This window comes from Bombina bombina, chromosome 2, assembly GCF_027579735.1.
Source record: "Bombina bombina isolate aBomBom1 chromosome 2, aBomBom1.pri, whole genome shotgun sequence".
Lineage (NCBI taxonomy): Eukaryota > Metazoa > Chordata > Amphibia > Anura > Bombinatoridae > Bombina > Bombina bombina.
Window position 1 is genome coordinate 460,463,038 of NC_069500.1, and position 24,801 is coordinate 460,487,838.

Here is a 24,801-nt window from a genome sequence, read left to right on the forward strand (position 1 = left end):
ATCCAAGGGTTACTCATGGAGTAAGATTAGGATTCCAAGGATTCTATCTTTTCTCCAAGAAGGATTGGAGAAAGGTTTGTCAGCTAGTTCCTTAAAAGGACAGATATCTGCTCTGTCTGTTTTGTTACAAAAGCGTTTGGCAGCAATGCCAGGTGTTCAGGCATTTGTACAGGCTTTAGTCAGAATCAAGCCTGTCTATAGACCTGTTGCTCCTCCATGGAGTCTAAATTTAGTTCTTTCAGTTCTTCAAGGGGTTCCGTTTGAACCTCTACATTCCATAGATATCAAGTTACTATCTTGGAAAGTTTTGTTTTTGATAGCTATTTCTTCTGCTAGAAGAGTTTCTGAATTGTCTGCTTTGCAGTGTAATTCACCTTACCTGGTGTTCCATACAGATAAGGTCGTTTTACGTACCAAACCTGGTTTTCTTCCAAAAGTGGTTTCCAATAAGAATATTAACCAGGAAATACTTGTTCCTTCTCTGTGTCCTAATCCAGTTTCTAACAAGGAACGTCTGTTGCAAAATCTTGATGTGGTTCGTGCTTTAAAGTTCTATATAAAAGCAACTAAAGACTTCAGACAAACATCGTCCTTGTTTGTCGTCTATTCTGGCAAGAGGAGAGGTCAAAAGGCGACTGCGACCTCTGTCCTTCTGGCTGAAAAGCATCATCCGGTTGGCTTATGAGACTGCTGAAAGGCAGCCCCCTGAACGAATTACAGCTCACTCTACTAGAGCTGTGGCTTCCACATGGGCTTTCAAGAATGAGGCTTCTGTTGAACAGATCTGTAAGGCAGCGACTTGGTCTTCACTGCATACATTTGCCAAATTTTACAAATTCGATACTTTTGCTTCTTCGGAGGATATTTTTGGGAGAAAGGTTTTACAAGCAGTGGTGCCTTCCGTTTAGGTTACCTGACTTGTTCCCTCCCTTCATCCGTGTCCTAAAGCTTTGGTATTGGTTCCCACAAGTAAGGATGAAGCCGTGGACCTGATACACCAATGTAGGAGAAAACAGAATTTATGTTTACCTGATAAATTTCTTTCTCCTACGGTGTATCCGGTCCACGGCCCACCCTGGCATTTGGTCAGGTTTAAATTTATTTTTGTAAACTACAGTCACCACTGCACCCTATGGTTCTCCTTTTTCTCCTAACCGTTGGTCGAATGACTGGGGGGGGGCGGAGCCTGAGGGGAGCTATATGGACAGCTCTGCTGTGTGCTCTCTTTGCCACTTCCTGTAGGGATTGAGAATATCCCACAAGTAAGGATGAAGCCGTGGACCGGATACACCGTAGGAGAAAGAAATTTATCAGGTAAACATAAATTCTGTTTTTTGTCATAATAAAACACTATTTTATAGTAGTGTTTTTTATTGATTGACAAATTAAATTTATACTGAGCAAGCTGCAATATGGGAGTACATTGTAATTATTATTTAAAACTCAGAAATGAACTGACTTCCGTTGTTTATTACCTTAGTTGCTGTTTTTCGCTTTTAGAACCGTACACAATCAGAGAGGCTCGAATTCACATCCGCCATTTCAGGGACCTGCTAAAGAGTTTGGACCTTACTGATGCCTACAATGGAGTAGATTGCAGTTCACTGTCTTACCTAAGCAACATCTCCGAGGGTGACTTTGGAGGTACAAAAACATACCAATATATTTCCAGATATAGCTACGTATATATATTGTTATAATACAACTTAAAGGGAAAGTAAAGTCAAAATTACTCTTTTATGATTCAGACAGAGCATGTCCTTTAAAATAGCTTTCCAAATTATTTTATTATCACATTTGCTTTGTTCTCTTGGTATCTGTTGTTGAAAATCATACCTAGGTGGGCACAGGGGCAGCAATTCTCCACTGGAGCTACCTGGTAATTGGTGGCTACACAAATATGCCTCTTGTCATTTGTTTACCAGGTGTATTCAGTTAGTTCCTAGTAGTGCATTAAGCCTACCTAGGTTTACTTTTTAACAAATGATACCAAGAGAACAAAATTATAGAAGTAAATTGGAAAGTCTATCTGAATCATAAAAGCTTTCATTTTGACTTTACTGTCCCTTTAAGTTTAGATTGTCTAGACTTTGTTATTTTAAGTATATCTTGTAATACAGATGTAAAATGAGTGTTATAAAAATATTTGCATCAAGGCGCGCAACAAAATAGATTTTTTTTTTATGGAAAGAGATTTTGTACATGGTGTCATGACATGGTTAAAACATTGGTTCAACTTATTGGAACCCAGTTCAAAAGGCTATGAATGAACAGAGAACCAAGTAAAAAACTGAAATAAAAAAATGCTTTGATGTGTTAACTATTTTTTTTATCAAACTTGTTTTTATCTATCCCTATATGTTTTATCACTTATGCAGGAGTTAAACACATTGCTCCAAAGCTGCAATGAGCACCTGCTTTAGAGCAGAATATGGCCAATGATTAACAGCTACGCACATATGCTGCTCATGATTGACCACTAGCTATTTTCCCTTTAGGATCGGCTGTGTGTTTCTGCTTTAGAGGTGACTTTATGTGTTTAACCACCTTGCTTTTTCAGAAGAGCAACTATATATTTTAGTGGTGGTCTCTTACCTGTAGAATATTGTAGCTTTTTATTAAAGAACTGGCCTTTAGCTTGGGTTTATTTTAAAAAATATTAAAGGGACATGAAACACAATTTATTTATTTTTTGAGAAAGAGCATCCAATTTTTAAAAAGTTACCAATTTACATCTATTATCAAATTTTCTTCATTCTCATCGTATTCTTTTTTGAAGAGATAGGTAGGTAGTGTTGCCATCTAGTGTTCTTGCAAATATATAGCATACTGGCAAAATTGCTGCCATATAGTGCTGAAGAGTGCATACTTAAATTATCAAATTGTGCACTGTCATTGTAGATACACTTTTTGAGGCACTTCTACTGAGCATGAGCACAAGTTCACAGTTTATATGAGTCTGTGATTTGTTGATGGTTGTCACATGGTATAGGGAACAGGGAAATGGAAGGATATTTTTAAAATTTTCTCAAAAAAAATCTACTGTTTATTTGAAATTCAGAGGAGGTGCTACTGCATTGCGTTTGTGTTTGTTGATGATGTAGTTCTACTATATTTAATGGTCTTCTTAGGAAAATAAACATTTCAAAATACATTCCTTTTTTTTGCCTGCTTTTGCTATAAATTACTTCTGAAAATTGTTCTTGTTCCACTCCCTCCAGAGGGGCTGATGTGTCTTTATCATACTTAAAGTGATTGTAAAGTTTATTAAATAAGTGCCCGGTATCTAAAAATAATATTAAGGGGGCGTGTCTGAACTGTGATCGGGAACAGTCACATCTTTTTGTGCTCTAGCGGAATCTCTTCTAATCCGCCAATTTAAAGAGTCACCTAACAGCTTTGCTTCACCGGGGTGTTTCTCTATATATAATACCAAGCTGTATTTTTGAAGCTAAAGCAAGAAGTCAGATGATAGAGGCCTAGTACGGCGGCACCTAATAGGCTGCGCTACCCCTCTCGGTTAACAGAGGTATTTCGCCACAGCGGGACAATCTTGTATTGATACCTGAGTCCTTACCAAGTTACCCTTAAGATTCAAGAGCTTTGAAAGTTAAGACTGATCTTACAGCTCTACACAGACGGAAGAAATTAACAATGCACGCCATATCATATCTAAAATGGCGGCCGAGGAAGAATCTGACTTTCAGGACATCTTTAATAACGAGTACTGGCACAGGCTTGAAGCGCTCTGACTAAGCCTAATGGTGAAAGCCCCATAGGATCCTCTACTGATAGCATTTGTCTCAGCAAATACTGAAGGAGACTTGGAAGCCAGTGATATGGAGGGGTCCCGTTATCAGGGCGAGTATAGAGAAATTATTAGCACTCCCTCAAACAAGCTACAGCATGCTAGTGCACCCTACAAGATTCTGAGTAGCTCACAAGCAATAATCCCTAAGGTGGAGGATTCAGTTGCACCAGCGACACCTATGTCTCTTGATGTCACAAGGGAGAATCAGTGAACTGTGCAATCCTTTCTGCCGGCTGAGGCCCTGCTGGGTTTTGGGGGGGAGGTCCTGGAATGCCGAAGTCGAAGACTACACATTGTGCGAGTTCGCAATTCAGAACATTACCCAGGATTTCTACAACCACCCTCAAGAGACTCTCTACCTTGTAAATGGGTGCCTTCATTTGCTGGACAATGTTGGTAGACGCAGTGCGGCTTGCTATTTGGGGCTCCCTTTACATTGGAACTTTTACTTTGAGGATGTGACACAAAGTCTCAGGTTTAATCTAAAGCCCATTTATTCCTGCAGATAAAGTAATGGGGCTGACGGATGCTCGGACTATAATATCCCTCCTGTCTATCATCAAAAGTAGTTTAAAGTGTTAAGATCCTGGATTGGGTATTTATGTTTTGACACAGCTGCCTGTATTTTATATTTCCTTATGTGACACAGCTGTTAATTATGTCTTTGTTAACCTGTATTAGAGTGTAGCCTATGTAAATCTGAGGTTTCTGTATTATACATCTGGCACCATGCAATCCTTTTAGATATACTTCAATCCCTTTACAGGGAGAGCCCAACTATACTTGGTACATTGTGCCCTCCACATGAAGCCATATAACCCTACCCACTAACTATTATTTCCCCCAACCTCATGATTGTAGAAGGTTTTTTTCCTGACCCTGTGGCTTGTGTCCAGAGCCGCAGAGGGGAAGGCTTGTTTGACTCAGTGTGGGATATGGCCATATGATTAAAATAACCCATCTCCATATATATGTAGCACCTAACGTTGGCATGGAGCTCAACATCTATAGAGATCCTAGGATCGGTAATATACCTTGCATGTTAAAACTAATCCCTTAAAGTAGGGGATTAACCATATGTTAACTTGGTCCAATATTATACTTTTTGTGCCATAGCTCACTCATTATCCCACCATACCGGACTGCTGGAGGGTGACACTTAATAATCACCTAACCTATATCTGATGTCCATAGGATACATATATATATGTTTCAGGAATTTAATATCATCTGTCGCACTATAGAAGTGTCCTGCTGTGGCACTGGCATCTTTATTCATTCTGCTATTACAACAATTACCCTCATAATGATGCCAATTTTTTTGTTTTTTGTTATTGTATGCCTATACTCAGTATCTACCCCTCTCCATATATTGTTTCTATATAAAAGGTGCAAGAGTGGCCCACCGTTTCGTATCTGGGGTAGAAAACATAAGTCTTTTATACAGTGCGGCAAAAAAGCATTTAGTCAGCCACCAATTGTGCAAGTTCTCCCACTTAAGAAGATGAGTGAGGCTTCTAATTTTCATCATAGATATACCTCAACTATGAGAGGCAAAATGTGGAAACAAATCCAGACAATAACATTGTATGATTTGGAAAGAATTTATATATTATGGTGGAAAATAAGTATTTGGTCACCTACAAACAAGCAAGATTTCTGGCTCTCACAGACCTGTATCTTCTTTAAGAGGCTCCTCTGTCCTCCACTCATTACCTGTATTAATGGCACCTGTTTGAACTTGTTATTAGTATAAAAGACACCTGTCCACAACCTCAAACAGTCACACTTCAAACTCCACTATGGTGAAGACCAAAGAGCTGTCGAAGGACACCAGAAACACAATTGTAGACCTGCACCAGGCTGTGAAGACTGAATCTGCAATAGGCAAGCAGCTTGGTGTGAAGAAATCAACTGTGGGAGCAATAATTAGAAAATGGAAGACATACAAGACCACTGATAATCTCCCTCGATCTGGGGCTCCACGCAAGATCTCACCCCGTGGGGTCAAAATGATCACAAGAACGGTGAGCAAACATCCCAGAACCACACAGGGGGACCTAGTAAATGACATGCAGAGAGCTGGGACCAACGTAACAAAGGCTACCATCAGTCATTGCAAACAAAGGATATATAACAAAGTATTGAGATGAACTTTTGATATTGACCAAATACTTATTTTCCACCATAATTTGCAAATACATTATTTCCAAATCAGACAATGTGATTGTCTGGATTTGTTTCCACATTTTGTCTCTCATAGTTGAGGTATACCTATGATGAAAATGACAGGCCTCTCATCTTCTTAAGTGGGAGAACTTGCATAATTGGTGGCTGACTAAATTTTTTTGCCCCACTGTATATATTCCCATGATAAAAAAAGAAAAAGAGGTCTGTCTGAGATCCAAAAGTGGTCTCTTAGGTTTACAATTTCCTCCAATTACTTTAAATTTTTTGTTTTACAAGGCCCAAGAGAGGCCTTTCCATGTCATTTTGGAGGCTACCAGACCAATTGGCACCATATCTGTATACAATTTCTATGGTACATAAGCTTTTACCCACTTGATTTTCTTTAATATAACCTGCTCTTTCTATTTTCTCTAAAAGTGGTATTTTATATGCAACGTAAGTATTGCTTTTATAATGTTGTATGCCTTGAACCTAAATAAAAAAAAAATAATAATATTAAAAACAGGGCACTTTCATTCATTAAACTTTACTAAGACGCTTTTGTTTTAGGTAAACATAACGCCGATCCTCCTCCTGCAGCTCCTCTTATTAGCATATCGATGATGATCCAGCTTCTTTCAATCGTTGTGTGCCTCAAGAGCTGGACGCCAAAGGGGGCACACAACGATTGGAGGAAGCTGGATTCGTCATCTATCTGCTAAAGAAAGCAGAAGCTGTGGGTGGAGGATTGGCGTTATATTTACCATAATGCAAAGGTAAGTATTTTAAAAAATAAGCATCTTTGTAAAGTTTAATGAATGAATGTGCCCCTGTTTTCTAGATACCGAGCACTTATTCGTTAAACTTTACAATGACTTGACGTATGGTGTAATGCACCTGAACCGGCAACATTCTATGTTTAGGTTAATTTAAAGGTACATGAAACCAAACATTTTCTTTCTTGGTGCAAATAGAGAAAAACATTTTAAAGAAGTTTCCAACTTCTGTTATCAAATTTGCATTGTTCTTATGTTATTCTTTGCTAAAGAGATATCCAGGTAGTGTGCACATGCCTGAAGCACTACATAACTACTTCTGCAACCTAGTGCTCTTGCTAATGTATAACATTCTTGCTAAACTGCTGCCATATAGTGCTGCAGACGTGCACACTCCTGAATTTACCTTTCCACTTTTCAACAAAGGATAACATTAAAACAAAGAAAAAATTTAATAACAGAAGTAAACTGGAAAGTTGTTTAAAATTGTATGTTCTATCTGGATCATGAGAGAAAAATGTTGGGTTTTATGTCCCTTTAAATCTGTTTCTGATTGGATACAACAAAGGACACCAGGAATGTGGATTCTACTAGGATTTTCAAAAACTTTAGGAAATGACTGTAGTAAATTATTTTGAAATATTTATTTTGCAATACAGTACTTAAAATGAATATTACACCTAAACAGAAATGTTACTAATGATTGTTGTCTTCTCTAGATTCTCTTTACTCTGAAAATAATGGCAAAAAGAAAAAACGTTCCACGTCAGACCAGAGCCTGGAAGCAATTGATTGTTCTCCTCCAGATTATATTCTTCCAGGGAGTACAGAACGCCCCTTGCAGCCTCTCCAACCAATGAGCTTAGACAACAAGGTAGTGTTAAAAGGGGCTTATCTTCTCAGCATTTCTGTTAAACAAATATAAACACTATTATGCTTTTTGTTTAACTTGCTTTAAAGGACAGTAACTACTTTGTAATTACATGATTTTTCTGCAGTTTTGCAATAAACTGAGATGCTGACTGAGATAGAAAATATTTGGAATACATTATCAACTTGTTGCAATTGTTTTCCTGCACTTGCCTTGTTTAGAGGAGCCAATCCCAACTTGTTACTAGAACAGACACAACTAGCCATAGTCATTATGTGAAAAACTCTCCATTGCTTTGCAGTTCTTATTTATTCATCCTTTCTGAAGCAAATTAGAGACAGATATGTGACAGTTAGGCATTTGAACAGTGGTGCTGCCAGAGGGGCACTAGCTCCCTCAGCATAATGTCTAGCTTACCTATGTGCCCCCCAACTGTAAACCTCTTGCTTTTCCCATCACCACTCTGCTGATGACTCTCCAACAAAAACCACCCATGCTAGACCCAGTCCCCCATGCATGCCTGGTTACGCCTCTCCCATTGAAGCCCCACCCCTATTCCACAAGTACCTTATCATTACTTTCTGGCAACACCACTGCTTGTCAAGCCTGACATGTATTGCTATAAGTACTAGAAAATTCTTTTTTTTTTTTTCTACACATGGGGGCCAATTTATCATGATCTGCTCAGTGGGTCATGTCCAACAGACATCGCTGAATGCCAACAGCATACGCTGTCGGCATTTATCATTGCATAATCAGTTCTTGTGAACTGCTTGTACAATGCCATCCCCTGCAGATTTGCCGCCAGCAGGGGGTGTCAATCAACCCGATCGTATTCGATCGGGTTGATTGCTGTCCAACGCTCAGAGCAGACGGACCAGTTAAGGAGCAACGGTCTTAAGACCGCTGCTTCTTAACTGCGGTCTCCAGCGAGCCAAAGGAAAACAGGGGCATCAGGGGCCGTTCGGCCCTTGCTAATTCAGCCCCATATTCTCAAAGTGGTTTTTTTTGGTGTTAATTTAAAGGACAATTGTTGTCTCATAAAGTATGATAACATTATAAAACATAATGTAATATATCAGAAAATACAAATATAGAAGACAACAGGATAAATATAAAAAGCCATGTAAATAGCCAATGTCAATAAAAAAAAATAGAGACAGGTATTGGCTTAAACATCTTTTAATTTGAATATGACTTACAATTTAAAACTAGAATAAAGTAGGAACATTGAACCATACTGTTTTTTTTATGTTTTTATGACAATGTTACGTAGTGATTTGAAAGGAATGTATACAACATCAATATATTGTGACATTGCATTAAAGTACTACCTTCATGAAAGACTTTATTGCAAAAACCTACAAATGATTCATTTGGAAATCACACAGACGAAAATAAGATAAGGCTAATGTAAATTTAAAAGTCTAATTTATATTAAAAATAGGGGGTGTTGCATAAAGATTCTTCAACATAGCTTTGCTAAGTGAACATTACATATATTTACGTCAACAGATTCTGACTTTTCACTCTCAAAATTTATTTTTAATCATGTGCATTAAAGTTTTAAAGTGCACAGCTCCATATAAATCATGTTGTAACCATTTGTTTTCTCTCTCTCTCTCTCTCTCTCTCTCTCTCTCTCTCTCTCTCTCTCTCTCTCTCTCTCTCTCTCTCTCTCTCTCTCTCTCTCTCTCTCTCTCTCTCTCTCTCTCTCTCTCTCTCTCTCTCTCTCTCTCTCCTCTCTCTCTCTCTCTCTCTCTCTCTCTCTCTCTCTCTCTCTCTCTCTCTCTCTCTCTCTCTCTCTCTCTCTCTCTCTCTCTCTCTCTCTCTCTCTCTCTCTCTCTCTCTCTCTCTCTCTCTCTCTCTCTCTCTCTCTCTCTCTCTCTCTCTCTCTCTCTCTCTCTCTCTCTCTCTCTCTCTCTCTCTCTCTCTCTCTCTCTCTCTCTCTCTCTCTCTCTCTCTCTCTCTCTCTCTCTCTCTCTCTCTCTCTCTCTCTCTCTCTCTCTCTCTCTCTCTCTCTCTCTCTCTCTCTCTCTCTCTCTCTCTCTCTCTCTCTCTCTCTCTCTCTCTCTCTCTCTCTCTCTCTCTCTCTCTCTCTCTCTCTCTCTCTCTCTCTCTCTCTCTCTCTCTCTCTCTCTCTCTCTCTCTCTCTCTCTCTCTCTCTCTCTCTCTCTCTCTCTCGAAAATTCAAGGCCTTTTACTTGACAAACATGTTTATTTTCTCTGCCTTTCCTATTCTGTCTGACTAGTCAAAGCTGTATTATAGTCTGTAAAAGAACAAAGGCTGATAACCCATAAACAAACATTGCACAATAGCTCCTGCTTAGGCAACTAAATTATTTAATTTCTTAATGAGGCAGTCTGTGAATTTGGTCCAGGATTCTACTCTTTCAGGGTCCATATGTTTCTTAAAGGGACATTGTACAGTTTATATGGTAACATATAAAATGTTTAATTATGTGTAGTAGGAAAATGTTGCAGTATACTTTATTTTCTCCTAACTGATTTAACTGAATAGTTTTTTTTCTAAAAATTAAAGAAAGCCGCTATGATGGAACCCAGGTTTTCCCCTCATATTTCTCTTCTGCTTTATATATATATATATATATATATATATATATATATATATATATATATATATATATATATATATATATATATATATATATTCTATTAAATATCCTATTTTTGATGCACCAGAGGAAAAACTATTTTAATGACACTTTTTTTTTGTATCAAATGCTTTCTTGTTTCTAACTAGCAATACTAACCCTTAGTAATTGGTGTCACCACAGCCTCCCCAGTGTCTCAAAGCCTTGATGATGAGTGGGTGGAATCCACCTCCAGGCAATCGGAGAATGCATGGAGACCTTATGTACTTGAATATCATAACAATGGAAGATCATCACATCAACATTACAGCTTCCAACAGGGGATTTTACATTAATCAGTAAGTGTATTTCTGAAGGAATGTATCACTTTCCCGCAGTAATTTATTGTGCACTTTTCCACTCATTAACGTGTAGTTGTCACAATTAGGTATAGAAGCAAAATTAAATGCATGTGTCTTGTTGAAATACTTTTTTTTTAGATCATTAGAGTTGCTAATTAAAAGGGCACTCAAGTCAAAATAAACTTTATGGTTCAGATAGAGCATGCAGTTTTAAGACATTTTTCATTTCCAATTTACTTCCATTGTCAAATTTTACTCAGTCCTTTTTTATATTCACACTTTCTGGGGAACATGATCCTACTGAGCATGTGCGCAAGCTCACATGGTATACGTATACTAGTCCGTGATTGGCTGATGTCTGTCACATGATATAGAGGGTCGGAAAATGGGAGAAAAAATAAATTTGTCAGAAAAAAAAACTACTGCTTAGAGAAGTTGTTAAATCATTGTCTTTTAATTATGCACTTGTTAATTATTAAATTCTACTGCATTGAGAGGTCCTTTGAGTTGTTTCTTTTAGATGATTTCATATTTCTTCTCATATATAAAGTATGTTACTTTTTTAAATTAGAATATTCATCTTGTTGAGACTGCACAGTTTTAAATTGCAGTTTTGTAAAGGGATCACTTAGGATAATAGAATATTATAAAATAATGTTATTCTTATTATTTTTAGTATACAGGGATGACAAGTCATGCCATCAGGTTGTGTGACACACTGTTTGGAGTCTGTGTTTTAGCTCAATCAATGTAAAAGGAAGGGAAGAAAATTCAAATGGTACTAGACTACTTGTGATGTCCCAATAAGATTTCATCACTCAATTCCTTAGCTTATGTCAGAGTGTAGTTAAGATATAGTGAATATCTGGTGAATATCTGGCCTGTTATGTTAAGGGTCATGAGTACTGGAGTTAGGAAACTGCTTTATACATAGAAAATGTAAAAAACTAAGATAAATATCTGCACTCATCTATATAAAATGTTTTATATAGAAAATGAGTAAAGTATTAAAAAAAATATTTTTAAAATAATATTCTACTAAGGTTCAGGCTTCATTAAACTATACTGTAGATTGCTTTCTCTAATAACATTTTTTTGTGACATTCAAGTTAGTATGCACTAATGTAATATTTTTAAAAGCTGTCAGATCTGGTAATATTTTTCATTTTTTGAGCTGCTTTATGATAACCAGTAGTTAAAATTACTGAAATGTTAAACAATATATACATGTTGCACATAATGATGTATTCAGATCAAAGATTAGCTTTAGAATTAGTTGTTTAAATATTGCAAATTAATTATAAATTTAGTTTCTATAAAATACTTTATTTTCTGTACCTTAACAGGGGCCACCATGTTTGAATTAGGTTTCTATTTATCTCTGTTTGTGCAGACTAAACTGTGTGGAAATCTTTTTTAGATAATCCTATGTTCCATGCAGCCTTATTTGATAGACTCATTTGTTTTTTTGCATTCAGAGCATTCCAGTAGGACTTTATTACCAACACTGGGCTAAAACTATACTTCATTGACTTTATGATTTCTTTCAAGGTCAACAACAGAATTGTTCAACCCCAAACCAGCTTCTCCGAGTCATCTGAGCCACAGTCTTGTGGAGCTGCTGAGCCAGATCAGCCCGGCATTCAAGAAAAACTTTTCCATCCTACAAAAGAAGAGGTAAAATCCATCAACACAAGAGTGCATAATAGAAGTATTAATGATATTCATGTATATAAAAGCTCTGATATATACTATATGCATTTAGGGGCGTATTTAGGTTTTGTGCTACTTCCCCCCCCTCCACCATTTTTAGTTCATACTTGCCTCATATTTGTTTTGTTTTTTCATAAAACATACTGACCAGTTAAGTATTCACTTGTTGTTGCCAGACTCACAAAAAAGCACAGGCCAGTGGTTATTCTCTTCTGTCAGCCTCCTTTAGACCAGTTAAAAACGATTTCCAATTATTTATGAAGTAAAGCTGTTCTTGGCTGCCCCACTAAAATCCCTCTACCCTAGGCCAAAATACACCCCTGTATGCACCACAATATAGAGGCTAGTGATTAGCCTACCTTGTATAGTAAATTGTGTGTGTATGTATGTATATGTGTATGTATATATATATATATATATATATATATATATATATATATTACACACACATATAATATAGTTTATGAGCTGTATAGATAAATAATTTGGGCTCCATGTACTAAGCATCAAATGTTTCTTTGGAGCCCTTGCAGAGCAGGTTCACTCATGCTGCTGACCCCTGCTTCCTACAACAGAGGTGGGGGCGATAAATCGCTCTGAATATGTTCATTCAGAGTGATTGACGGGTGGCTACAAAGATTAGTAGATGGGAGCCATTATGTGAAGTTAAATATTGTCCAAATAATACAGAATGCTACACATAGAGATCATGTTTGTTTATAGAAACATGTTATGGACCCGAGTATGACTAGCTGATGTCCATGTGAAATATCCTTTTTAGAAAAGAAAAATATTTATTTTTTTAGTATTGTTAAAAAATAATAATTTAATATTCAATTTATTTAATATTCAGTTTATTCTTGTCTTGTCATTCTGTCTTTGATATATTAAGATGCCCTTGCAGAAGGAACTTCTATAATCTCAAAAACAATGGAGGTGTATTTCAATCCATTAAAATGGACAGAAGTGTTTTGAATATGTTTTTACAGGGTTCTAGAATTTTAGTTCATTCCAATCCATAAGATTTTATTTTTGCAGTTTTCCAGTAACTTTCCATTATGTGAACTCCACTAGTACTTTGCATTGAGAGGATTTAACAGCAGTATATTATTTTAAATTTGATCTATTTTAAAATTATTTTCACAGTGTCCGTGAGTGGTCTTGACAGGGCGTTCTTTGGACAAGTTTAAACATCTCTCTAATTTTACTCCTTCAGGTCTCAGTGATTTAACTATTTTACAGTGTGCTGCCAAAGTTATCTCAAATTACACTTATTACACTAACACAAAAAGTAATGCATACAAAACTAAAAATGACTACAAGTTAAACTTCACTGACAACATTGCAGTTTGAATTGTATGTGCTTAAAACCAAGAATTGTTAGAATCTCTAGTTACTATCATGTAAACTTTACATTCCAGAGAGCTTTCTTAGGCCTAGATTTGGAGTTTGGCGGTAGCCGTGAAAACCAGCGTTAGAGGCTCCTAACGCTGGTTTTAGGCTACCGCCGGTATTTGGAGTCAGTCAGGAAAGGGTCTAACGCTCACTTTTCAGCAGATCCTCTTACGTCAATTGCGTATCCTATCTTTTCAATGGGATCTTTCTAACTCCGGTATTTAGAGTCGTGTCTGAAGTGAGCGTTAGTATTCTAACGACAAAACTCCAGCCGCAGAAAAAAGTCAGTAGTTAAGAGCTTTCTGGGCTAACGCCGGTTCATAAAGCTCTTAACTACTGTGCTCTAAAGTACACTAACACCCATAAACTACCTATGTACCCCTAAACCGAGGTCCCCCCACATCGCCGCCACTCGATTAAATTTTTTTAACCCCTAATCTGCCGACCGCCACCTACGTTATACTTATGTACCCCTAATCTGCTGCCCCTAACACCGCCGACCCCTATATTATATTTATTAACCCCTAACCTGCCCCCCACAACGTCGCCGCCAGCTACCTACAATAATTAACCCCTAATCTGCCGTCCGCACGCCACCGCCACCTACATTATAGCTATGTACCCCTAATCTGCTGCCCCTAACACCGCCGACCCCTATATTATATTTATTAACCCCTAATCTGCCCTCCCTAACATCGCCGACACCTAACTTCAAACATTAACCCCTAATCTGCCGACTGGAGCTCACCGCTATTCTAATAAATGTATTAACCCCTAAAGCTAAGTCTAACCCTAACACTAACACCCCCCTAAATTAAATATAATTTTAATCTAACGAAATTAATTAACTCTTATTAAATAAATTATTCCTATTTAAAGCTAAATACTTACCTGTAAAATAAATCCTAATATAGCTACAATATAAATTATAATTATATTATAGCTATTTTAGGATTTATATTTATTTTACAGGTAAATTTGTATTTATTTTAACCAGGTACAATAGCTATTAAATAGTTAAGAACTATTTAATAGCTAAAATAGTTAAAATAATTACAAAATTACCTGTAAAATAAATCCTAACCTAAGTTACAATTAAACCTAACACTACACTATCAATACATTAATTACCGTATTTTTCGCTCCATAAGACGCACTTTTTCCCCCCTCAAAAGTAAGGAGAAATGTCTGTGCGTCTTATGGAGCGAATGTGTGAACAGTCGGTTACCTTTGGTCCCACCCACTGACTCTGAGACTTCGGACAGTACACATGCCGATTGCAGAAGCCTGCTATTAAAGACAAAGCACAACACAATGTCCGGAGCAGCAGTTAAAAGAATACTTTATTGATCCTTCTTAAAACCGGATACATGTACACACACAACTTAGTGTGAGAGAGCTATGAGTACGGCGTTCAAGCAAAAACAATGTAAGCTTTGCACACTAAGGGCATGTGTTGTGTGTGTACATGTATCCGGTTTTAAGAAGGATCAATAAAGTATTCTTTTAGCTGCTGCTCCGGACGTTGTGTTCTGTTTATTCTATGGGCCGTTTCTATTTGGAGCATGAGCGGTTGGTCTATCCCTGGAGGACTATTAAAGCATTACGGTAAGTGTTTGGGCATTGCTAAGACGGATGGTGCTGACTACAATTGAGCGGTGACTACATCATTGGAATCGCTACCCCTCTAAAGCCGGTCACGTCTTTCTGACGTCATCACCAGGAGCCATAACGAGTGAGTGAGTGATCGCGAGTTCGGTTCACTGTAGCTGTTAGCTTGTGGGAGCGGAGCAGCTCCAAGCTAAAGACGCGACACACCGGGCTATCTGGAAGTAGGGCCGTGAAGAGAGGGTAAGTCTGAGCATACACAGCTACCGAAGGGCCGTGGGGCCACTAAAGACACCTAGCACATTGCATTATTATATTGGTGTTCCTGGTACACTATTTGCTTTATCCAACACATGGGGACCAGTGCATTCTAAAAGGGTCACCTCTTCGTTAGGGGTTTATTGTATTTTTGGTGTCCCCTGTGTGAGCAGGATGTGGGATAGGGACTACATATGGTGGTACGCACATAGAAGATAAGAGACAGAACAGACATAATAAGCTGCTTTCGCTTACCATGCTGCTGCTATTTGTTTTCCTCTGGTCCCGATAAGTTATGGTTTTAGTGACTGGATTTCTGCTAACATTCTCCATTCAAAATGAACAGAGGATCTTAGCAGAACTCCAGTGGCCGAGACTATAACTTATCGGAACCGGAGGAAAACAAACAGCAGCAACATGGTAAGAACTAGCAGCTTAGTATGTCTGTTCTGTCTCTTCACAGTGCTGCAGTCAGTGTTTAGTTTGTTGCTGAGGTGCCCTGCCCCAGTGTTTGCACGCTAAAAGACGGTAAAGGCTTATTATGTATTTTTTATTTATGGGGGGACTCACTGCTTGTTGTTCTTCCCTCTCCCCATTGAGACTAAAGTTACAGCCTTACAGGAATGATAATAATAACTAACAGACCACACTGCACTCAGGATTCAGGAATTTCCTAAACACCTTGATTGCAGCGTTGTTCCGTTAGTTATCATTATCATTACTTTAAGGCTGTAACTTTAGTCTCAAGGGGGAGAGGGAAGAACAACAAGCAGTTGTATTTTTTTTCTTGTTTTCCTCCTCTAAAAACTAGGTGCGTCTTATGGTCAGGTGCGTCTTATGGAGCGAAAAATACGGTAAATAAAATACCTACAATTACCTACAATTAAACCTAACACTACACTATCAATACATTAATTAAATACAATATCTACAAATAAATACAATGAAATAAACTAACTAAAGTACAAAAAATAAAAAAGAACTAAGTTACAAAAAATAAAAAAATATTTACAAACATCAGAAAAATATTACAACAATTTTAAACTAATTACACCTACTCTAAGCCCCCTAATAAAACAACAAAGACCCCCAAAATAAAAAAATGCCCTACCCTATTCTAAATTACTAAAGTTCAAAGCTCTTTTACCTTACCAGCCCTGAACAGGGCCCTTTGCGGGGCATGCCCCAAGAAATTCAGCTCTTTTGCCTGTAAAATAACACATACAATACCCCCCCCCAACAATCAGCCAATCGGATTGAACTTGATTCTGATTGGCTGATTCCATCAGCCAATCAGAATATTCCTACCTTAATTCCGATTGGCTGATAGAATCCTGTCAGCCAATCGGTATTCGAGGGACGCCATCTTGGATGACGTCCCTTAAAGGAACCGTCATTCGTCGGGAAGTCGTCGTCGGAAGAAGATGGGTCCGCGGTCTTCAAGATGGAGCCGGTCCTCATCGGATGAAGATAGAAGATGCCGCTTGGAAGAAGATGGTTGCCGGTCCGGATCTACTCTTCTTCCCGGATAGGATGAAGACTTTGGACCCTCTTCTGGACTTCTTCAGGCGTCGGATGATGGATGTCTATCCCCCTCTTGGGTTGGACGAAGATATCGGAGCCAGGACGGATCGGTGTGATACCCGGTGAGGTGAAGACAAGGTAGGAAGATCTTCAGGGGCTTAGTGTTAGGTTTATTTAAGGGGGGTTTGGGTTAGATTAGGGGTATGTGGGTGGTGGGTTGTAATGTTGGGGGGGGGGTTATTGTATGTTTTTTTTTTTTACAGGCAAAAGAGCTGAATTCTTTGGTGCATGGGGTAGGTCATTTTTTTATTTTGGGGGGCTTTGTTATTTTATTAGGGGGCTTAGAGTAGGTGTAATTAGTTTAAAATAGTTGTAATATTTTTCTAATGTTTGTAAATATTTTTTTATTTTTTGTAACTTAGTTCTTTTTTATTTTTTGTACTTTAGATAGTTTATTTCATTGTATTTATTTGTAGATATTGTATTTAAATAATTTATTGATAGTGTAGTGTTAGGTTTAATTGTAGGTAATTGTAGGTATTTTATTTAATTAATTTATTGATAGTCTAGTGTTAGGTTTAATTGTAACTTAGGTTAGGATTTATTTTACAGGTAATTTGTAATTATTTTAACTATTTTAGCTATTAAACTATTTAATAGCTATTGTACCTGGTTAAAATAAATACAAAGTTACCTGTAAAATAAATATAAATCCTAAAATAGCTATAATATAAATATAATTTATATTGTAGCTATATTAGGATTTATTTTACAGGTAAGTATTTAGCTTTAAATAGGAATAATTTATTTAATAAGAGTTAATTAATTTCGTTAGATTTAAATTATATTTAACTTAGGGGGGTGTTAGTGTTAGGGTTAGACTTAGCTTTAGGGGTTAATACATTTATTAGAATAGCGGTGAGCTCCAGTCGGCAGATTAGGGGTTAATGTTTGAAGTTAGGTGTCGGCGATGTTAGGGAGGGCAGATTAGGGGTTAATACTATTTATTATAGGGTTAGTGAGGCGGATTAGGGGTTAATAACTTTATTATAATAGCGGTCCGGTCTGGTCGGCAGATTAGGGGTTAATAAGTGTAGGCAGTTGGAGGCGACGTTGTGGGGGGCAGATTAGGGGTTAATAAATATAATATAGGGGTCGGCGGTGTTAGGGACAGCAGATTAGGGGTACATAGGGATAATGTAAGTAGCGGCGGTTTACGGAGCGGCAGATTAGGGGTTAATAATAATATGCAGGGGTCAGCGATAGCGGGGGCGGCAGAATAGGGGTTAATAAGTGTAAGGTTAGGGGTGTTTAGACTCGGGGTACATGTTAGAGTGTTAGGTGCAGACGTAGGAAGTGTTTCCCCATAGGAAACAATGGGGCTGAGTTAGGAGCTGAACGCGGCTTTTTTGCAGGTGTTAGGTTTTTTTTCAGCTCAAACATTGTTTCCTATGGGGGAATCGTGCACGAGCACGTTTTTGAGGCTGGCCGCGTCCGTAAGCAACTCTGGTATCGAGAGTTGAAGTTGCGTTAAATATGCTCTACGCTCCTTTTTGGAGCCTAACGCAGCCATTCTGTGGACTCTCAATACCAGAGTTATTTTAAAGGTGCGGCCAGAAAAAAGCCAGCGTTAGATACGCGGGTCTTTACCGACAAAACTCTAAATCTAGCCGTTAGTTTCTAGGGGAAACATCTCATCACAGCAGTATTAAAGGGATAGTCTAGTCAAAATTAACTTTCATAATTCAGATAGAGCATGCAATTTTAAGCAACTTTCTAATTTACTCCTATTATCAATTTTTCTTTGTTCTCTTGGTATCTTTATTTGAAATAGCAAGAATGTAAGCTTAGGAGCCAGCCCATTTTTGGTTTAGCACCTGGTTAGCATTTGCTGATCAACAAGCACTGATTATAGGAGTAAATTAGAAAATTGCTTGAAATTTTGTGTTCTATCTGAATCATGAAATAAACATTTTGGGTTTCATGTCTCTTTAAAATCAATCAGAAAATCTCTTCACCTTTATAATTTAACAACCTTTACTTCTTGATAACCTTTTTTGGTCTTTCTCATGGCATATCTTAGGCTTTTTAAGACAAACTTTTTTTTTAACTTAATATACATATTAATAAACCACTATCATATTCATTTTCTGCTTTATTTAAAAAAAAGTTTAATGTATAGCTTAAATCACATTGTAAACTGTATACAACTAAAATCCAATCCTCTGAATGGTCTTTTATAATTGCAACTAAGTTATTTGATGCTAAGAAATATTAATATTATAAAATGGCCCCAAATGATCTGAAATTGTTGATGAATTGTCATGAATGGATATTATTGGCTCATGGTTCTAAATGCAAAATTCAAACCATTCAAGTATTAAATCGGTCACACCAACCAGATTTACATTTATCCTCTTAAAAAAAATCCTCTTATACATTTTCACGTGCTTACGCAATCCAAGTATAATAAAAACAGATTCTCTTTTTATATAGATTTGGTCAGCTTAACTAATTCAAACAATGCTTCTTGTAATGTACAGGAATGTTAGGCAACCTTTTTGCATTACAGCATTTAATGGACTGGAATGGAGTCCATTGAAAGCTAGGTTGACAAATAATTTTGTCTTAGAATCTACTGAAAGGGGAAAAAAATTAATTTACTCAACAAATAACCAAATGAACCTTAACACAACATTTCTATAGGGCCACGATGGTAAAAATGATATGAAATGAGACACTTGTCACAGAGACAAGTGGCAGATAAATGTGCTACTGTGAAATAGGTAAAGCGCATCATACTGAAGTGTGACGCAGTAAAACGAGACAGATAAGCCGTGTATGAAATGGTTATTAAGAATAGAAAGATGGTATCATAAATATTACTTTACTAATCATGCAGAAAAGTTTATTTTCCTGTTTTTTTGGGGGTTTTTTTAGGAAGCACATTACTTGCATATAAGTATTAATATCAATGGACTGTATATCTGTGTTTCTAATATTGTAATATATTAAATTCCAGAAAACAGAAAATAATTATCTGATTCCTTAAATATATATATATATAACACACTGAAACAAGCTTGTAAAATATAAATAACATTTGTGCTACAGCTGGGGTACATAGAAAACAAGTGTATGCCTACAGGGGTACTTGCTACAAAAAGGATGAGAAACACTGATGTATTGGACTGAGGGCATAGATTAAAACAAAAGTATCTCAGTCGTTTAGAATATGTTATAAATGTTTAAAAAAATAAATAAAACAAAACAGTCATTATTTTTTTTAGAGCAAGATTACAAGTCGCGCGGCAAATCAGTTGCGAAAACCCCATGCGCGTTATGACTTTTTTGCATTTGGGGTTGTGCAGGTATTACAAGTTGCAACACAACTTATTTGTGCGCACGTTAAGCCGTTTAATGCAAACCACGAAATTGCTTGAGCGTTCACGTATTCCTCATAGAAGTCAATGGAGAAGACAAATAGAAAAAAGTGTACATGGAAAAGCGAATATTTCATATTGCGAAAATCTTTTCGCAAAGGTTTTTTTCTATTTATTTCTAAATAAATATTTCTCTATATATTTGATTATATTTGGACTGATATATCTATTTATTGTGAGATATGTATATGAATATATATATATATATATGTCTAGATATCTCGAGATCTATATGCGAATATCTCTTTGAAAATCCATCTGAGATATTGTTTAATGTGCATAAGATTGTAATGTAAAATATTTTCATTATCTCCATAGTTAAACGAATCTCTATACATATAAATCAATGTTGCTCAATGTATGTGTATGTATGTCAATGAAAAATCCCTTCATCAGCTTTTTTTTTCTAACACCCAAGATCTTGTATCTTTGATTCCTTATAACTTTTGTGTGCAATATTTGTATTTAATAGATGGTTTTAATATGAGTGTAACTGTACTATGTAATGTATTTTTGAAGTGTTTCGTAAAACGTTTTTGTTGCGGAAAAGCATTAATTACAGCTCTTCGAGTGCAGAAAGGGTTGTTGCGTTAAAGGTGAATGCGTGCACAATCATGAAATCAAGACTTGTAATAACTGCACAATGAAAATTGATTGCAAAAAGACCACATTGCACGCCTGAAAACTCATAACCTACTACTTGTAATCTTGCTGTTAGTGAGCTGTATTTGTACTGGGATCACTAAACCAAAAATATGAGCACCGTTTTTTTTTTTAATTATTATTGTAATTTACATTTGAAGCCTTTAATTATCAATCTGCCATCCGAGCTTTATAATATCACTTATTATAAATGATGTCTCCAAGTGAAAGCAGTGAATTAATCTGCATACCCTTGAGTCCTTTGCACAGATCATTTTCATTTACTGTCTTTCCTAAGGGTTCATCGCCATCCATTAGAAAGAATAGCGACGCCCTATCAAGTTTACAGTTGGGTCGCCCCTAGCACCAACCATATAATTGACTGTGTGAGAGCAGAGGATGCGTACAACTCACGTCTTGGTTATGAAGAGCATATACCAGGCCAGGTAACTTTTTGTTGCAATATAGATTACATTAGGTGCTTAAATACAGTTTATTTATGCTAGAAAAAAAATGCAATTTACTTTTTTTTTCTTTCTATAATTTACCTATAAAATTATGGGTTTTCCAATTCTAAAATGTGCACAACATACTTCCCAAGCCTAACCCTGCTACATATCTATCCCCAATTGGCCTCAGCAGAAGTATTATATAATATACTGCAAAACAATGCAAGTTTTGCTAACAAAATGGCAGTGGCAAACATTGTCTACTCCAAGCCCAGATTAGCTCTCACCAAAGGACAGTTTATGTAGGTCACTTTTTTAGGTTGATTAATTTTTTTTTTCTAGTGGGTGTCATTTAAGTAAATTATTGTTGTACATAACTCTCATATAGAAATATTCATGCTAGTTTGGCTAACTTGAGAAGGACTTTTCATTTTTTTAAAGTAAAGGTTATGTTTTTTAATAACCATGAAGTTATGGTGCCCTAGAACAGTTAGTTCCTTCTTCATAATTTGGTAAACTTTATCTCATGTTTGTAGCTATGGATGGGCGACTGTACTCAAAGGGTAATTTGTTTGGTAGAACGAATACTCCTGTGTACAAAGATTTTTGATGAAAATGAAAATCCATTAAAATTCGGTAATCAAATGTAATTTCTGGTTTTCGAATGTTTCTTTTATTTTCGAATGTTCAAATACTATTCAGAATTTCAATAGTTCATGTGGTAGGAAATGTAGTAAATTGATACATAATAGATACACATATATCAGTTTCTATTTAGAATATTGAATAATTTGAATATTACATTTAATGAGAGCATTAGAAATACTATTACAAATATATTGATTCCATTAATAAAAAAAATTCTTATTGAATATTACATTTAAAGAAAACATTAGACATACTATTACATTAAATGAATGTTAGAATGTTTTACAAACATTTGAAATTCGAAACAAACGAACCTAATTAAAATTAGTTTCATTTTTTGAATGTTGCAAAATATTCACCCATCCCTAGTTGTAGAATGTACGTCAGTACCCAGGCCATACAGAGATTTGGGTTTTGAATTATTTCACAAGTGAAAAATGTACAAAACATCTCCTAATAGACATCACTATCCTTTTACTTTTCTCCTGTCAGACCATCATTTCTCCTAAACTCTCTAGGCAAACATATTTTTCTTCATTTATACCCATTCATTTAATTATTTTCACTGTGCTTTTAATTTAATTTCCTACTACTCCTATACCATCTTCTTTTATTGGTAACTGAACAGCTAAATATATCATAAAACATTGCACATGCTTAGATATAATTTTTACACAGTATGTTGTATGCAGCTAATTGTCTCCCTCATCTTATGTAGCACTGTTCAGTTGCTTTACTCCAACTCCAGAGTATGAGGTACCCGAACACCTTCATGTCCACAGCTTATTTCCACCATTATTGCAACTCTAATATTTTCTGTCTCTTGTATCAATGCCATGTATTTTGTTTCTTTCCTACAAGTCACAATTTCAATCTTCTCAAAAGAGCAGATCTTTCTGTTTCATTTATGTTTGAGTACCTTATATTAAAGGACATGATACCCAAATGTTGAAGCACTTGAAAGTGATGCAGCATATCTGTATATGTAAAAAAAGGAAGATGTCTTACCTCAAAATGTCCCCAGTAACCACATTACATTGTAAATGGACTTTAACCCCTTAAAGGGATAGTAAACCCCAACATTTTATTTTATGATTCAGATAGAACATACAATTTTAAACAACTTTCCAATTTAATTCTATTATCAAATTTTCTTCATTGTTATCCATTGCTGAAGGGACAGCATTGCACTACTGACAGGAAGCTGAAAATATCTATTTAGCCAATCACAAGAGACAAATGTGTGCAGGCACCAATTAGCAGCAGCTTTCACTAGTGCATGATATGTGCATATTCATTTTTTAACGAGGGATACTAAGAGAACGAAGCACATTTGAAAATAGAAGTGAATTTAAAAGTGTCTTAAAATGACACGCTCTATCTGAATCATGCAAGTTTAATTTTTGACTTTCCTATCCCTTTAATGATCATGACATACCCTGTATGTTGCTGTTCGTTAAGGGTTTTTCATAACAGTGCGAGCACCAGGACCGTGCTATTACGACCTCCCTCCCTGCTGTAGGCATCCTGGATTAGCGCAGTCATGCTATAAAAAAACAAGGGGTTAAGTAGCCAATCAAGATGATAGTTTCAGGACTTGCAAGGGAGTGTGCTTCTGGTTAATATGTTCATGTTTCCCTCCTCAGTTTTAGGAAGTTTTCTATGAAATCTCATGATATTTAAGTGAAATCTGATGAGATCACAGTAAAGCAAATTAATTGGGGCATCATAACTGATGAAGCTAATTTGCTGTTGTTTTTTTAATCATGCACTGACAGTATCTGAAGGATAACTTCTCACAGAGCACTTACTCTTGTGAGCTGAATAAATTTTGAGGTTAAATATCTTCCCTTTTTACATAAAGATGTTCAGGTGATATTTGCTTCTCAACTTTCTACACTTGTGCTGCATCACCTTCAAGTGATTTAACATACGGGTATTATGTCCTATTAATTGTACCCATCAGCACTGCAGAATGTGATTGTGTTCCAAACTAAAGACTAATAACAAAAGAAAAGGATTATGAGACAGATAATAAATGTGTTAAAGACTGACATACTGACTGGGTGTAGAGTAAAAGGTTTATTCAAACAGTGAGTTGAGGCTTCTGGGATGCTCTCAATCAAACAAACTGGGAACAAGTCAGGGTTCACAGATTTATGTAATCTCCCTAGACATATACATAACACGGAAGGGGACTGCACTCTCAGACTGGACTGGGTACACATCATATGACCCTGCAACTTGCTCAGCCCTGTGTGCTATAGCACTCTCAGGAAGCTGTGCTGTCTCCAGAGTCAGGTTTTGGAAGAGATCTTGAAGTGGTGCCTGGGCTTGTCCCATTTGGCCAGATGCGGTATTTAACTCTTCCAGTTTTGCTTTTAATCTTAGCTGAGAGCTTGTAAGCGAGTGCTGGGCTTTCTCTGTGTGTTGTATTAATTTATTTTGTAATTTTCCCTATGGGCCTTGCACCCAGGCTTGTCTGGGGTTAACTGTATGTGACTCTGGAGACAGCACAGCTTCCTGAGAGTGCTATAG

The 24,801-nt window shown here is 36.6% G+C and overlaps 1 pseudogene; it reads left to right on the forward strand.

Moving 5' to 3' along the window:
• LOC128649050 (clustered mitochondria protein homolog) overlaps positions 1-24,801 on the forward strand; it is a 103,294-nt pseudogene that overhangs the window by 19,645 nt on the left and 58,848 nt on the right.